This window comes from Chiloscyllium plagiosum, chromosome 19 (assembly GCF_004010195.1).
Source record: "Chiloscyllium plagiosum isolate BGI_BamShark_2017 chromosome 19, ASM401019v2, whole genome shotgun sequence".
NCBI classification, from domain to species: domain Eukaryota; kingdom Metazoa; phylum Chordata; class Chondrichthyes; order Orectolobiformes; family Hemiscylliidae; genus Chiloscyllium; species Chiloscyllium plagiosum.
Window position 1 is genome coordinate 27,229,273 of NC_057728.1, and position 9,563 is coordinate 27,238,835.

The following is a 9,563-nucleotide window of genomic DNA, read 5'->3' on the forward strand; positions in this document are numbered from 1 at the left end:
TGACTGGAAGCTATGCACAAACATTACAGGAAACATTTTTTATTGTTGGAGTCCAGAGGCATATGAAAATATATTCTGGGCTGCTATGAATCACCAACTCCCACCCAACATGGGAACCAGTTGATTTCTTACACTGTAACAGCCTGTGAGCTAAAACCGTCGAGCACCCCACTGAGTATCTGGAAACCCCAATCCGAAGTGAGCGCTACCTCTTGTGGTTTCTGTGGCATACTGGAGTTTAAAATTGTTATATAATACATTTATAACTCTGTTTTAAAGCAATTGAGTTTTCTAGTTTCTATTGAAATCTTCCCTTAGAGTAATTCTCCCGTTCCCTCACGCTCTCCCTCTTCATTCTACTTTCTTACCACTTAATGCAGTAAATTATCAACCATTGGCTTAATTGAGTGTCTAGAAAAGTGCTGACTGATGATTTGACCTTGTATATTAAGAATGTGTGCAAGATTATTTTATTCTGTAGCTTTTGCCCTTCTGCAGGACTCATTCGATATAGTCCAGCAGTCCTTAAACTGTATTACACCCTTTCTTCATTGATTGCTTTTTGTAAGTACTTTAATATGCTTGAATATTATATTTGCATTCATCCTGACTACCTAGCTTTGCATCAGATATTTACACTACATCATTTTCCCTGTAACCACATTAGCATCTTAGCACTGGCAGCTTATATCTCATGCTTGCTTTCATTCCTGCATAAAACTGTTGAATGTAGTTAGCTCCTTACATCCATATGGATGTCAAATGAGGACAGAATTGCTTTTGGCTGTGATGTTCTTCACCAGTAAGTTGGGTGCCAGATTAAACCAACATCTGCTCATAGGATGGTGTAAACCTGCTGGACAGAGTATGTGGACAACAAATCAGTGGTGATCACAGTTGGACTCCACTGGAAACAGTAGTGCTCTTCTGCCCTCTCATGGTCGGATTAGCAAACAACTCAAATGATGAACCTCTTACCCTTGCACCTCAGTTCTTCTATTCACATTGTTGGGAGTATTATGTGGCAGCTGAGCTCAGTTGGGGACAATTGTAACAATCACAATTGTTTCCCAAAATTGCCTCCAGTGGTTGTTTGAAGCAGGGGAAGAACTAAGAAAAAGACTTGTATGTTCAGATTTCCCATTATATAATATATAATACAACAATCTGGTTCAAAGGTAACTTACTTTTGTATTTCTGTGTGTAAGAAACATTTGTTCTAATAGTAACAGCCTCAAAATGAGGTCTGCTGGAAACAGACACAATATATAATGTAAAGGTTTGGCATTTCTTCTGTAGGTGTGCCATTTATTTTGACTTCTTGTACTTGTGGTGCTACTTCTGTAATATGCCTGTGAAATGTTTTTGAAGTGCATGTGGCTGGACACATGTTTTACAAATGGATAGAAAGATCTGGGGGTGTACTGACTGTCTCTCTGTTGGTTTGCTGCCCACAGCCATTGAAATATCAGAAGTGGGAGGTGGGAGTCAATGCTATAATATTGATGCGAGTGAACATAAAGATACACAGAGAAGGCTACACTCTCCAAATGGATTGGGCTGCTAAGTTCAAGTCCAGGATATTGAGTTTTAGAAGTCAACCAGTTAAATAGCTTTCTTTTTTGTGGCTATCCATCCTCCACAAATGTGATGCAGCAGAAAGGGGAAGCAGTGGCAAAAGGGTAATGTCACCATAGTAATAATCCGGAGCCCAAAGGCAGGCTATGGGTACAACAGGTTGAATCGTATTGTGGAAGGTGGTGAAATTTGCATTAAATAAAATGCGGTAATTAAAACAAGTCTAATGACAGCCATGTAACCATTGTTTTTCTCCATATAAACCAATTCATTGGCAAAAGAAATCTGCCATCCTCTCTTGCTCTGGCCACCTGTAACTCCAGACCCACGGCAATACCCACACTGCCCTGGTAAGCCATTCAGTTGTATCAAACTGATACAAAGCCTAAAGAAAGGAATGAAATGGAATGACCAAGACTCCTCTCAACAGTATCTACAAAACCTGGGAACACTACCTAGGTTGTGTTCTGGGTCTATCCATCTCAGACAAGGGTGGCAGATATATAGGAACATCACCACCTGCAAATTCAGATGTGACAGAGTTGGAGAATGGAATGGAATCTTTGTAGAAAATGGGTTGTGAGGAAGAATAACCAAGGTAACTGTGGAGTCAGTGTGTTTGCAGTAGATATTGGTGGACAGCCTTTCTCTAGAATCAGAAACAGTGAAGTCAGGAATGGGAGGGAAGAGGCAAAGATGGCTCAGGTGAAGCTGAGAGAAGGATGGAAATTGACAACAAAGCTGATTAATTTTTCCAATTTGGGACAAGATCTGGAAGCAGCACCAATGACATTGTTGATGTAATAAAGAGAGAGTTGTGGATGATGGGGGCAAGTCAGACTGGAACAAAGCATGTTTCACATACCCCCACAATGAGACAGGCAAAGCAGGGACCTATGTGGATACCCATAGCCATATCTTTGACTCAGGGAACATCAGATGAATTAAAGGAGAAGTTTTGAAAACAAGGGATAGGAAAGGCAAGATTTATAAACTGTGAATGACAAGAGAAATTGTGCAACGGACCAAGAGGAAAAGGGAAGCATGCATAAGGTCCAGGCAGCTAAAAACAGAATGGACCTTGGATGAATATCGGGAGAGTAGGACCAATCTTAAACAAGGTATCAAGCAGGCTAAAAGGGGTCATGAAATAACTTTGGCAAGCAGAATTAAGGAGAATCCATGGCTTTTTATTCATATATAAGAAGCAAGAGGGTAGCTAGAGAAAGGATTGGTCCACTAAAGGATAAGAAAGGTTGTGTGTTGAACCTGAGAAAATGGGTGAGATTCTCAATGATTACTTTGCATCAGTGTTCACTGAGAAGAGGGACATGATGAATGTTGAGATTAGGGATAGAAGTTTGTTTACTCTGGATCACATTGATATAAAGAGGGAAAATGCGTAGGGTTGGCTAAAGGATATTAAGGTGGATAAATCCCCAGGACCAGTTGGGATCTATCCCAGTTGCTGAGGGAGGCAAGAGAGGAAATAGCTGGGGGCCCTGACAGATATCTTTTGTTGCATCCTTAAACACAGGTGAAGTGCCAGAGGACTGGAAGGTTGCTCATGTTGTCCCCCTGTACAAGAAGGGTAGTAGGGATATTCCAGGTAACTACAGACCAGTGAGCCTGATGTCAGTGGTGGGATCGTTGCTGGAGAAAGTACTGAGGGATAAACACCATTTATATCTGGAAAAGAATGGGCTTATCAGAGATAGGCAACATGGTTTTGTGCAGGGGAGATTGTGCCTTACTAACTTAATAGAGTTCTTTGAGGAAGTGACCAAGTTGATAGATGAAGGGCTGTAGATGTCATATACATGGACTTTAGTAAGGCATTTGATAAGGTTCCCCATGGTAAACTAATTGAGAAAGTGAAGTCACGTGGTGTGCAGGGTGTTTTGGTTAGATGGGTAAAGAACTGGTTGAGCAACAGGAGACAGAGAGTAGTAGTTTAAGGGAGTTTCTCAAAATGGAGAACGGTGACCAGTGGTGTTCCACAGGGATCAGTGTTGGGGCCACTGTTGTTTGTGATATACATAAATGATCTGGAAGAGGGCACTGTTGGTCTGATCAGTAAGTTTGTAGACAACACAAAGACTGGTGGAGTAGCAGAAAGCATAGGGCACTGTCAAAGAAAACAGGAGAATACAGATAGACTGGAGAGTTGGACAGAGAAGTGGCAGATGGAGTTCAATCCAGGCAAATGTGAGGTGATGCATTTTGGGAAGTCTAATTCTACAGTGAACTATACTGTAAATGGAAGAGCCTTGGGAAAAGTTGGTGAGCAGCGAAGGCATATGGTATGCATGCCTTCATCGAACGGGGTTTTGAATATAAGAGCTGGCAGGTCATTTTTAAATTATCCAAGATTTTGGTTCAGCTGCATTTGGAATACTGTGTGCAGTTCTGGTCGCAACATTACCAAAAGGATGTGGACGCTTTGGAAAGGGTGCAGAGAAGGTTTACGAGGATGTTGCCTGGTATGGAAGGTACTAGTTATGTAGAGAGGTTGAGTAGGTTAGGATTGTTTTCAATCGAAAAAGGAGATGGAGAGGGGACCTGATTGGGGTCTAAGAAAATCATGAAGGGTATAGACAGGGTGGATAGAGATAAGCTTTTTCCCAGGGTCAGGGATTCAATAACGAGAGGTCACGCATTCAAGGTGAGATGTGAAAAGTTTAAGGGGGATACATGCGGAAAGTATTTTACACAGAGGGTGGTAGGTGCATGGAACGCGTTGCCAGCAGAGGTAGTAGAGGCAGGCATGGTCGTTTCATTTTAGGTGCATCTGAATAGATGCATGACTAGGTGAGGAGCAGAGGGATACAGATGCTTAGGAATTGGGCCAAAAGTTTAGACAGTGGATTTGGATCAGCTCAGGTATGGAGGGCCAAAGGGCCTGTTCCTGGGCTGTAAATTTTCTTTGTTCTTTATTCTTTTTTCAAACTGAGAATGAGCTCACCAAGGTGAAGGAGGGTGGTAGTGGATGACTTCTTTTTAAAGAGTCCATACATCGTTTCAACAATTTGATGACTGTTCCAGATCTTGTTATGTGTAATATACTTGGAAATGTGGATTTTGCCTTTGGCTGTTCTTGGCCTGCAGACCTGTTGTCAGTGTGTTGATTATTGTCTGGTATTCTAAGTCTCTGTCGTTGTTTGGATGTGTTCTTTGTGCACAATTAGTATATTGTAAACTTCCCTAATCTCGCTTCTGTCCTTCCTCAACGGGACTTTATTAGGTGCTGTAAATGATTAAGACCTGGTTTCACATTTTGAAAACCTCTGCGGGGGTGACCATGTTCCTGCTGTCGAGGTATGTGATTCAGGCCTTTTGTCCTATTTGTAGTTGAGGTAATTCTGTAGCTGCATGCTGGTCATGCACTACCTTTATCCTCCTTTATTTGTTAAAATGTACATCTCTGAGAATTTGTAAGGTGGTGGCTTGGCAAGATTACTCTCACTTACCTTCCAAACATCATCTCAGATGGAATAAGGTGTATCCAGAGGTGTAACTCGAATGTGTAACACGGCAATACAGATGTCTTGTTTCGTTGTCCTATGTTTCATGGTGAGATATTTAATAGGCCAAACTATTTGTTCAGTGAGACCATGTGATGTGAGATAATGAGATGAGAATGTCTCTTGGTTCACACCTTATTTGGAAAGACCTCTCTGAAAGGCCTGCCCTATACTGTAGAGTCGAAAAGTGTGTTGCTGGAAAAGCACAGCCGGTCAGGCAGCATCTGAGGAGCAGGAGAGTCGATATATCTGACATATGCCCTTTATCAGGAAGGGTTTATGCCCAAAACATCAATTCCCCTGCTCCTTGGATGCTGCCTCACCTACTGTTATTCCAGTGCCTCACTTTTCGACTCTGACTCTCCAGCATCTGCAGTCCTCACTTTCTCTCTGCTCTAGGGGTAAATGTAGAGTAATAGGGGAATGGGGTGGGTGGGATACTCTTCAGTGGGTCAGTGTGGACTTGTTGGGCCGAAGGGCCTGTTTCCACACTGTAGAGTTTCTATGATTCTATACTGTTGCCTATTGTCAGAAATTATGTCTTTGAATGTGCTAAACAGGCTGAGTGCTGCATTCCCTGTGCCTGCCTTGGACACATTTGCAAGGTACATTACCTGATGTCTGATCATTAGAAATTTGTAGGAACAATTTGTGATCAGTGATTACGATGAAGTTTGTCTCCCAGCAGAGATCAGTGGCAATTTTGGGCAATGGGACAATTGATATCTTATACAGGTGATTGCTGCTACAGCTGGTGAATCTGGCATTCCTTAACGTATCCTGGCCAACTTTTCAAAATCACTGTTGGTCCCTGGCCAGTAGACCATATCACATGCTTGTTATCCTGTTTATTCTATGCCCATATGCCCTCTGTGTAGTTACAACAAAATGCCCTGGTGAAGAAATTGTTTTCCTTTGAAAATAATACCTCTTCGAAACTTGAGCTCATCTCAAAGGCCAACTGCATCTGAGTGTGTCAGACCACGTTATGATTGTTGTAATAATGGTACAGATTTTTAAAAAATGAATCTGTTCAGAGATGTTATTATATACCTCTGGAGCAGGTGGGACTTCAACCTGAGTCTCTCGGTCCAGTTATAGGGACAGTACCACTGCACCACAAGAAGGCCCAAACAGATGGCATTTTGTGTGTGTTACTTAAAAGGACTTGCCTACATAAAGGTTCAGCATGACAAGCGCCCAGATCATGTGGTAGCAGTGAAATTCAACCCTGAGCCTTAATCCAACACCTTGGACTGCTTGGCCATGCTACCCACAAATTTTTATTTAATCTATTGTTCTAATCAACCTGTTCAGTGATGTTACGCATGTAGGACTTGAACCTGGACCTCCCAGTCCAAGGATAGGGACATTACCACAGTGCCACAACAGGGTTCGACCATGCTGACCTTCAATGATAATCCTCCACAATGCCTTCAGCTGCAGCCGGTGAGTTGTTTCCAATTGAAGGCTGGTCACGTTTACACTGACCAAAACGTACAGTGCCGTTCAGTTTTGAGCACATCCTGTCCTTTGATGTAGATCCAGTGGGGTGTCTGCATTCTTGTTTGTGTTTGGCAGTCTGCTCAGTGAGGCTGACATGACCATTTTGGTACTAATTTTGTCACAGATGTCAAAGTCATAACCCTGTGCTTATAACAGCAGTCACTGTTGTCTAGGTGGTACACTTGTCAGTACAAGGCTGCAAATTAGTTTCAATGGTTTGTGATCATTTTCACAGTGAATTGTTTTCGAAACACAACATACTTATGGAACCTTGTGATACTGAATATTAAAGCAAGTGCTTTACACTCTGTTGGAATAATTGGATTGCCCTCATATTAGACCTTTGGATCAAATCCAATTGGTGTACTATTGTGCATAACACATGCCCTTTCTACAAAATATCAATTCCCAAGATTGTCTTCTTCCTTAGGTTGTGCTGTAGGATACAGTTTACTGCAGACAGTGCTTGTTTGAGAGATTAAAACATATGTCAATGGCCCTACTTCCATAAATACATAGGAGTTCTCTGAATGATGATACATTCCAAACTTTTCAAGTAAAGTATCGTGCCAAGAAGTTGAAGAATTCAAGGCATTTTTGGAGGTGATTTTTGTGTTGTGGGGTCAACAGTTGTCTTGCGTGTTCAACTTAACATGGGTCAGCACAATTTGTACAAAGCCAAAAAATGATCTGACCTTGCATTAACCTGGCACTTCTTGTTGTTGACAATGAGCCCTTCTTGCTGAGATACTTGTATCAGTGAGTGAAAGTTCCAATCATACACTTCTTTGCTGATGATATTGCAATATTAAGCAAAAGCAATGTGTATGTGTCCATTTTCTGTAATTCTGTCCGTATGTTGCTGGAACACATCCTGACTGACCAATAAACTAACTGGTAGCCTCTGGAACAATATCTTCCAAATGGTGCTCTGAAGGTAATGACTTCTTGATTACCTTGGCTACTGACCAGTATCCATGTTTGGTGTCCAGAGTAGATGAGAATTTGTCTCCTGCAAACTTGATTGAGTTCTTCCATCAATGGAATATTGTGTGTGTATACCTCTCTTTCGGGAAAGTTTTAGATGTCTCAGATCTAGACATACCTGGTTGCACCATCCATCAATTGACTTATACCAGTCTGTGAGATTATCCATATATGGATGATAAAATAGTTATTGATCAGTGCTGGGTTCACTGCTTTTCATCATTTATATAAATTATTTGGATATATCTATAGGAGGTATGGTTAGTAAGTTTGCAGATAACACCAAATTTGGTGGTATAGTGGACAGGGAAAAAGGTTATCTCAGAGTGCAATAGGACCTTGATCAGATGGGCCAATGGGCCAAAATGTGGCAGATAGAGTTTAATTTAGATAAATGTGAGGTGTTGCATTTTAGTAAGGTAAACTAAGGCAGGACTAATGCAATTCACGATATGGCACTGAGGAGTGTTGTTCAACAGAAGGAACTAGGGTGCAGGTTCATAGTTCCTTGAAAGTGAAGTCGTAGGTAGACACGGTGGTAAAGAAGGCATTCGGTGTTCTTGCTTTCATTAGTCAGTGCATTAAACATCAGAGTTACGAGGTCATGTTGCAGCAATACAGCTCATTGGTGTGGCCACTTTTAGAATACAGTTCATTTAGAGTCATAAAGTCCCACAACACAAAGACAGGCCCTTTGGTCCAAAGTGGTCCATGTTGACCAAAATGTCTGTCCATGCTAACCCCATTTTCCTACACTTGACCCATATCCTTCTAAACCTTTCCCATCCATGTATTTGTCCAAATGCCTTTTAAATGTTGTTAATGTACCCACCTCAACCATTTCCACTGGCAGCTCATTCCCTGAGTAAAAAGGTTGCCCCTCAGGTTCCCTTCTATTCTTTACCCTCTGACCTTAAACTGGTGCCCTCTAGTCCAGGATTCCCCAACCCCCGGAAAAAGACTGAGTGCATTCACCCTATCCATGCCGCTCATGATCTTATACACCTCTATAAGTTCCCCCACAGTCTCCTACGCTCTAAAGAAGAAATATCTTAGCTTCTTCAACCTCTTCCTATAACTCAGACCAGGCAACATCCTTGTAAATTTCTTCTGAACTCTTTCCAGTTTAATAACATCAAGGTGACCAAAACTGAAGACAATACTCCAAGTGCAGCCTCACCAGTGTTCTGTACAACTGCAACATAACTTCAGCTTCTATACTCCATGCCCTGACTGATGAAGGCACTTGTGCCAAAAGCCACCTTCATTGCCCTGTCTACCTGCGACCTGCGAACCATGGACCTGAATTCCTTAATGCCCTACCATTCACCATGAAACTCCTGCCTTATTTTGACTTTCCAAAATGCAAGACCTCCACTTATTATATTAAACTCCATTTGCTATTTCTCAGCCCACTTCCCTAGCTGATTAAGATCCTGCTGCAATTTCTGATAACCTTCCTTATTGTCCACAACACAGCCTATTTTAGTGTCATCTGCAAACATACTAATCATGCATTGTACATTCTCATCCAAATAATTGATATAGGTTACAAAAAGCAAAGGGCCCAGCACTGACCCCGAGGCACTCCACTAGTCACAGGTTTCCAGTTCAACAAGCATCCTTTCACTACACTGGACTCACCATTATAGGAGAGATATTGTTAAACTTGAAAGGGTTCAGAAAAGATTTGCAAGGATGTTGCAGGTATTGGAAGATTGAATTATAGGGAGAGACTGAATTGGTTGGTGCTTTTTTCCCTGGAGCATCAGAGGCTGAGGGGTGACCATATAGAGATTTATCAAATCATGAGGGACATAGATAGGGTGAAGACTCAAGTTCTTTTTCCCAGGATCGGAGAGTCCAAAACTAGAGGGCATAGGCTTAAGGTGAGTTTGGAAAGCTTCAAAATGGACCTGAGGGGCAACATTTTCATGCAGAGGGTGGTGCAAGTAGGGAATGAGCTGC

The 9,563-nt window shown here is 41.9% G+C and overlaps 1 protein-coding gene across 1 annotated transcript in view; it reads left to right on the forward strand.

The window, feature by feature from the left end:
* Window positions 1–9,563, forward strand: part of LOC122559429 (synapsin-3-like) — a 265,554-nt gene that overhangs the window by 235,454 nt on the left and 20,537 nt on the right. The gene's annotated exons all lie outside the window — the stretch shown is intronic.